Genomic DNA, 7,768 nt, shown 5'->3' on the forward strand with positions numbered 1-7,768 from the left:
CCAGATTCTGGTCTTGGATTACTGCTGGAGGTGAAGTGAGTTAGCTGTTTCTTCCCCCTAAACTCAGTAACCCTGCTTGCCTAGTTTTCATATTTCTCTTAAAAATATAACCATTAGTTTTGGGTGGAGGATTCAGAAACTTCCCAGTGCCCAGAAATGACCAGCTGTGATTTGAGTGTACACTGCTGCTGAATGCAGCAGGAAAAGTGCAACACTCATAGAGAGGAGAGAGGGAACAAGGGAATATATGTTTGTAAGCCATACCCATGGAGAGAAAGAAAATTAAAATCACTCATTTTGTAGTATGAATTGCAGTAAAGCACATCTTAGTTCTGAATCAGAGGGTACTTGACCATCTATTTTTGAGCCTAAGGCTCTTTTGAGCTGCAAATGAAAAAGAGTTTTCCAAGGGCTTTTGGAAGGATAGATAAATTACTTCTGCACCTGCTGGTGTCTGAGCACATATAGACTGTTCCTTGACATCAGCAAATACGTTGTTTCTCACTGTTCAACAATAAATGTTCAAATAACCCCATCATTGTCACTTCAACATTTTGTAAATTGAACATGAACAGCACATGCAGTAACCTTTCTGACAGAAATATCGACAAGGTCTAGCTACAGAAGTCACCTTATAGCAAAAACAAGTTGGGATCAATAGAAAATCCAGGTTTTCAACTGTTTGTGGCAGGAGTTGCTAAGTCTGGCAGCTTGCATTTCAGCAGCACACTTGTTGGCCATGTCAGTCTTCATAAGAGTGACAGCTTTGATTAGACTCTTTGAGAGAGGCTGATTCAAAAATTCAGACAAAATAACCTCTTTCTGCCAATTTGCAATATCACATTCACAATCCATTCCAGACTCATCAAAGCTAAGGAATAAAGGACTTAACATTTTAATCCCCCCACTGAGAAAATGAATAAGAAAATTATGTCTCTGAAAAGTGTGATTTTTTTACTTGAAAAATAAGAGTGGAGAACTATTGGTGGAACTGACTACCATGAATGTTGTGTGTCAGACCTTTTAAACACCAGGAAATTAGCATGTAAGAGAATTCTTATCAAAATTCGAGGGCAAATGAAAGGATAAAGCAAATCTATATGGTCATGTTCATATGTAAGGCAAGTCTAATTTGTTTACACTTGTTTTTCATTTCTATATCACATTCAAAGCTGTCATTTTTAAAGGTTTTCAAATCTTCCTTCTAAATCACAGTTTTTTTCATTTTTTAAAAATTCCTTGGTCTTTCTTGTTATCCTGATTCACTGTGCTGTAACTGGGGTGAGCATTGGTGGAGTGGTGTTTTTCTTGCTCTGATCACTGTGTGAACCACACAAAGTAAATTGCCAAGAAAAAAAATTATTCATTTAGAAGAGGTTTGAACTTTAACTTTCCTCTTTTTACTATCTCTTTTACTATAGCCTTAAAAAGTTCAGAACACTGCAGCTAATGAGTGAATTACAGTGGAATGGCTGCTGGAAATTGTCCAGGAGAAGCGTAACTAAGAGGTAAGTAGAGAATGCTAACAATCTGAAGTTTTGCATTGTATGAAATAGGTTTTATTTTGTTTTACTTTGAGAAAAAAACAAAGATCTCAGGCTTAGATCTTTGCAACTGAATCCAGGCTTGGAATCAATAAACATGGGATGATTGTGGCATGATTCGGGAAGTATTTTATGATAAATGCTTGGAATCTACTCCAGCTTAGACATGACATTGATCTCTAGCCATTGTGCCTGAGAACATGGAACAAAAAAAGTGTTTGTTGCTGCTAATCAAACAGATTTATTTTTGGTTTTCATGCTATAATTTAAGTGATTCAATGGGGAGTTGCTCCTCTGTCAGATTCTGAGGGATTAAATGGCCTTGGGACATGACCTCTCTTTGTGAGGCAGAACATCAATTCAGGATTCAGTTTTTCAGATTTTTCTTCATTTTAATATGGAAGAAGAATGCCTCTAAGATATTCCAGCTGAAAAGGAAAATTGTAACAGGGTATCAGAGCTGGAACCACTCTTCTTTGAAGTAAATCTGGACCTTGAAACGCGTATCCATCCTCAATGATTTAGCAGCTAAAGAGTTTAGTGCTTTTAAATTACAGCAATCAAGTGGGCAGGGCATTAAGGTGGGACTGTAAAAAAATTCACCCTGGTCTTCCATTCATCACATAAAAGTAACATAGAGCACTTTACCGAAGACAAGACCTTATCATCATTCTTCAGGCATCCTTTGTCCTGGTTAACTGACAAACTTTTTGCAAAAGGCTTTTGCCAAGTACATCAGATATACACCAGCTGTGTAAATCCAGGCTTCTCTGTAGTATATTGGGAAAAGTTATGAACATAAAAATCTGAAACAATGAGCCAATCGTGTAATTGTTTTAATTAAGTCAAATTGTTTGTGTTTGGGGTTTATTTATTTATTTATTTAGAACTGTATGAGAAAAGCATTTTTTGATTTGGCATTCTGGAGATAAATATACCCTTGCAATGTTTGTAGCACAGACACTGAATTGTCATGCTAATGCAGAAGAGTAAAAGAGAAAAAAAATAATCTATTTTCACTTTCCAAGTTGAATGAAATGTGAAAAATAAACAGCACAGATGGTGAAACAGTTTAAATTTTTAATACTCTCCCAGTGTTAATCATTTCCAATATTTAAAACAGCATGATAGCAACATATATTAAAGTATGTTATTTTATTTAAATAAAAACTTATTAAGCAGCTGAGCGATTCACTATTTTCAGCAAAGCCAAATCTAAAAAAATATTTTTGGAACATAATCTGTTTAAATTTTGCTGCATGAATATTAAACAATATGTTCAAATGCTGAATCTGGCAGAATCTTATTGCCGTCTACTCTGGATAGCATAGCTGAAAACTTTCAGTTCCGTATGTTCATTTCTTTTTCTCTATTAATTTGCCAAGTAAATGTAGACAAGCAGAACTAGAATTCTCAGTAAGTCTCTTCATTGTTTTTCAGTATTCTCACAAATGGAACACAAATTTTGGAGAGAATCCCAAATGGCAGGTGCTGACACTAAGTAGAGACAGGAACAGCCTTCTTGTTAACATATTATCTACTCCTCACCTACCACTGCTCTGTTACAAAACTCATTGACAATGAAAGCTAAATGAAGTAACTGAAAACTAATTCAGTACTGTTACAAATATTTCAGATAGCTTTCTGCAGCTTGGGAGCAAACAAGCAAAGAAATCTTCTCTATGCCTAGCCCTGTTGGATAATATCCAAGCTGCTATATTTTCTTTCCAGAGCAAATTTAAAGCATTCTTTGCAAAAGGTGGTGTCCTGGAGTGCTGAACTGGGGAAACCGAAAGACAGATGGAGGAGATCAAATGAATCAGGTACTGCTGCTTGCAAAAGGAATTGAATGAGGTGGACAAGTAGTTGATATGACCTTAGTAGAACTGTTTTGCTGTGTAACAGAGCCATTAATACATTTTGTAATGTTAGGGTGTTCTATATGTTAAAATTGAGCTAAGTAGTCTCATCCCAACATAATCTCTAATTTATTTCTTTACAAAGGTTAGAAGGAATATATTAGTTTATGCAGTGTTGCAAGTAGTTTAGGTAATGATATTTATTTATACATAAACCTTTTCACTGTTCTCCCCTTCCTCCTGTCAAATCCCAGGGTGTGCCCATTGTTCTCATAGTCTGAAGAGTCAAAGAGCTTTTCATGCATAATATCAAAGACAGCTGTGTGGCAGTCACTCTTAAGATATCCGAAGGATATCTTTTTATTTAGAAGTCCCCATGAATGTTCATTCTTATATGTTACTGATTGTGCTGTCAGTTCACAGAACTTTCTTTTTTATTTTCTCATTTAACTTGAGGATTAAATTTCAGTATTAGTCTGAAGGAGCTAACGTCTCAGTGTTCATACCCTTTTTGGAACTATAACCCTGTGGTGGAGACCTTGTGAGTTTTGCTGGGTAAACACAAAACTGCAATATTAGCTCACTTCTAGGCAACTGAAATAGGGAGGAGAGGGTGCCTGTGCCCCCTTAGTGGGTAGGCACATATTGCACTGCCAAGATTTTCCAAAATGGTTAGGGGCTGAAGGTGTTTTGGCTGGTGGGTGCCACAGCTGAGATAGCTTATAAAGAGCCTGATTTTTGGAAAATAGCCTTTGAAACTAGGCCTTTAACAACAAGGCTCTAACACTCTCAGATTTCTGGCAGTGTGCTGCCTTGTTTTCCTCCTTGATTTTTGTAGTCCTCACTGTGGACCATCTCTGGTGACTATCACAAAGGCCATCTATATTGAATGTTAATTTAAGTGGTACTCGTGATAGATTCACATCCTTTACATAGCAGCCACAAGAGGGGGATGTGGAACACTCACAGAATATTAGGGTTTAGTCCTCTCACAGTTGTCAGTGTTATCGATACTTTCTCTGATTTTTACCATCCATCCACTTTTAGCACCTGGCTTATTTTTCTGAAGATCACGGCTTGCAACAGTTTATTTTAGTTACGTGAAACCTTTAGAGGGGGTTCAGATGGAAATATTCTGTCACTTAAATTTGACCCTCTTTTGCTCTTTAATAGCACAGTTACAGCTGTGTAACACTTTCAGAGAACTATGCAGCTATTTCAGCACAGAAAAAGGGGTTAATGGAACAACATGGTTTTTATTCCAATAAACAAATTCTAAGTGATACATAGATTGTAATCACAGGAAACCTTTTTTTTTTTACAGCAGCTGTACTGTAATGGGCTATTTTAGGGGCAGAGTAGTACATACTGTAGAAAATTTGTACATGAGGGCAAAAGGAATAGACAATTGCTTTTGGGGACTGTGTAGATTAGTACATCATTGCATACTAACAAAGTGCTAATTGCTCCTTTTGACCACGGGCCCAGTTTACAGAGCTTTAGCACAAATATGTCCTGTACACTAAATTATAAAACTAACACTGCATTATTTCTCTCTACAGCTTGCAAATTCTTGCAAATTACCCAGTTTGCAAATCCTGCATTTGTTTTGTGGTGGTTATAGTAAAAGCAAATAATTTACTTATATTTATATAATTTTAGGATTGTTTTAATACTGTGTATAACTACACAAGTAATTTATGTCTACTCAGTATGTTAACTAAAAATAAATAGGTGTGAACTACTTTGAACAGGTTGTTGGTACTGATTTTACAGAACTTTTAAAATAGCAGCTGTTTAGAATAATTGCCAAGTATTTAATGATCATTTAATAACTGGGAAAAACAAAACAATGCAGAACAATCTCTCTTCTTTATATTTGTTTGAATCACACTCAGAATGGTAGATGTTTTAGTTCAGAAAAATAATATCTCACATCTCTGCAACTTTTGTAGAAGTCCAGAATTATTTGCTCCCAGAATCTTTCCACCCCTCAAACAGGATAGAAAGAAGCATTGCAACGAGACTCATGCAGAGTCAATAGGAGACCTCATTTGCTTGGAAAGGCATAAATATACAGGTGTCACTCCCATTCTGCTGCACATCATTTAAGCCTTTTATGTACCAGCTCTTGATTTTGTTTCTCGGCTAACAGGGAAATTTGAAGACTGGGCTTATTTCACATATCTCATTTGGTCCTTCATGCAAGAATTCTGATAGGTCTGACACTCTTTTTATATAAGCAGCCTGGCACTAAGTGAATTTAACATTTACTGTAATTTAATTCTAGCTCTGCAGATTGTTCATTTTGGATCTTAAGAACTGTGAACTAGAGACTGAACCTGAGACTTCAGTCATGTGCTGTAGTATTTGAGGTTAGAGCATGTATCAAAATATTTTAATAAGGAAAAGGGATTTGGTAAGGGAAAAGAAAAGATGCTGTAGGGAATAATCCAGTTTTGTGAAAAGAACAGACTAAGGTATTTCATAGGTTTCCCTTTGACACATTGCTGAAACAATGTGAATACTGAATAACACAAATTCTACTCTCTAGTCTATTTTTATAATAAACAAGATGATTAAAAGAAAAGACTAACTGAAAAGGACAGGTATGTGTCACCATAAGGGCAGTCTGTGTCACAAAGCAAGTATGCCTTAGTTCCAGCCAAAACAACCACCCACTCAGCAGTACTGAAGGGTAGGCATGCTGGTATGACCCAGATTCAAATGGTGAAAGTAGGAGTGAGAAAATGAAAGTGTTAATAATATTTCAAGCACAGAGTGAATGGGAGGAGAATTTCTGGGATTCCCGTTTCATTCCTGTTCTCTCTCAAAAGGAAATTATGGACTTCCCTCAAAAAAAAAAAAAAATAAAAAAAGAAAAAAAAGAAAAAAAGAAAAAGAAAAAGTAGTCTCTTTGGCTTATAACCAAATGTTGAATATTTTGACTCAGTAGTATGTGGCAGAACTGTGCACCTGATCTGGCTGGAAATATATGTGTGAATACTGAAGAGGAATCAATGAATTGAGAAGTATAAAATATCTGAGGACTTGAAACTTTGACTAGTGCTGAAACATTTTTTGAAAATGGGAAAAGATTTGTCATTTAACATACTGACATACTTCTTTGTTTTGCTGCAGCTGACATAAGTTTGAAAAACAATAAATCTGTTGCAGACATCAACACCAAACCAGCATCCTACCCCACCAAATAGCTTGCACAATGGCATTTTGGAAAGGATGGAACATATGCTTACCATATTGCTGCAAAAACTCCTTTTTCTTACTCCTTGTTGTGCCTAATTCAGTTCATTCTTATTAGAACAAGCATTTTTATGTTGCTGAATTTATGTTGTGTATTTTATGCTTTGCAGAAATATTAGGAGGGCCTCCAACTCAGATAGGCTTGGTATGATATTAGCACTGAATGTGATTAAAGAAAAGTTAACATTAGAAAATTCAATTGTTTTACAGTAGTTGCTTTTTTAGTTTTTATTTAAGTTTAATAATTGAGACATCAAAGCTTTATCACACACTATCAGCTCCCATGTTGAACAACATTCATAGATACAAATTACTTGATTGATTGCAAGTGTCTTGTAGGTAGATTCTCTATAACGAAAATAAGGATTGCAGCATCAAGCTCTGTGAAAACTTCTGCTCCTATGGAAGTCCTGTATTCAACCCATTTTTGCATAGTAAGTGTAGGACAGTAAAGATAATCTTCTGATCATTCTCCCTTGAACTTGCTCAAACTTAAGTGGGTTACAGGACTACCACTACTTGTTTTCTGTTAATGTTTTCTTCCTTTGACGTAGGCAGCTTTTTGGTTGGAAAGAATGAGAATCATAAAGTCATAGAATTAGTTAGGTTGGAAAAGATCATGAAGTTCAACTGCCAACCCAGCACTGCCAAGTCCACCACTAAACCACGTCCCCAGGTGCCACATTTGCACATCTTTTAAATACCCCCAGGGATGACAACTCCACCATTTCCTGGGCAGCTGTTTCAATGCTTGGCAAAAGTTTCAGTGGAGAAATTTTTCCTAATATCCAATCTAAACTTTCCCTGGCACAACTTGAGGACATTTCCTCTTGTTCTATAGCTTGTTACCTGGGAGAAGACACCGACCCCCACCTGGCTGCAACCTCCTTTCAGGCAGCTGTAGAGAGCAATAAGGCCCTGAACCTACTTTTCTCCTGGCTAAACACCCCCAGTTCCCTCAGCTCCTATGAAAGCTCCTCATAGGTCTTATCCTTCAGAACCAGCTCTGTTGCCCTTCTCTGGACGCACTCCAGCCCCTCAATATCTTTCTTGTAGTGAGGGGCTCAAAACTAAACACAGGATTTGAAGTATGGCCTTACC

At 36.6% G+C, this 7,768-nt stretch overlaps 1 long non-coding RNA gene across 1 annotated transcript; it reads left to right on the plus strand.

The window, feature by feature from the left end:
* The first annotated feature begins 953 nt into the window (after positions 1–953).
* Positions 954–6,312, plus strand: LOC137483418 (uncharacterized). The gene is made up of 2 exons (XR_011004463.1): positions 954–1,508; positions 3,276–6,312. It is a non-coding gene; the product is annotated as an uncharacterized lncRNA (long non-coding RNA).
* Positions 6,313–7,768: the final 1,456 nt, after the last annotated feature.

The sequence above is a fragment of the Anomalospiza imberbis genome, chromosome 1 (assembly GCF_031753505.1).
Source record: "Anomalospiza imberbis isolate Cuckoo-Finch-1a 21T00152 chromosome 1, ASM3175350v1, whole genome shotgun sequence".
Classification (NCBI taxonomy): Eukaryota; Metazoa; Chordata; class Aves; order Passeriformes; family Viduidae; genus Anomalospiza; species Anomalospiza imberbis.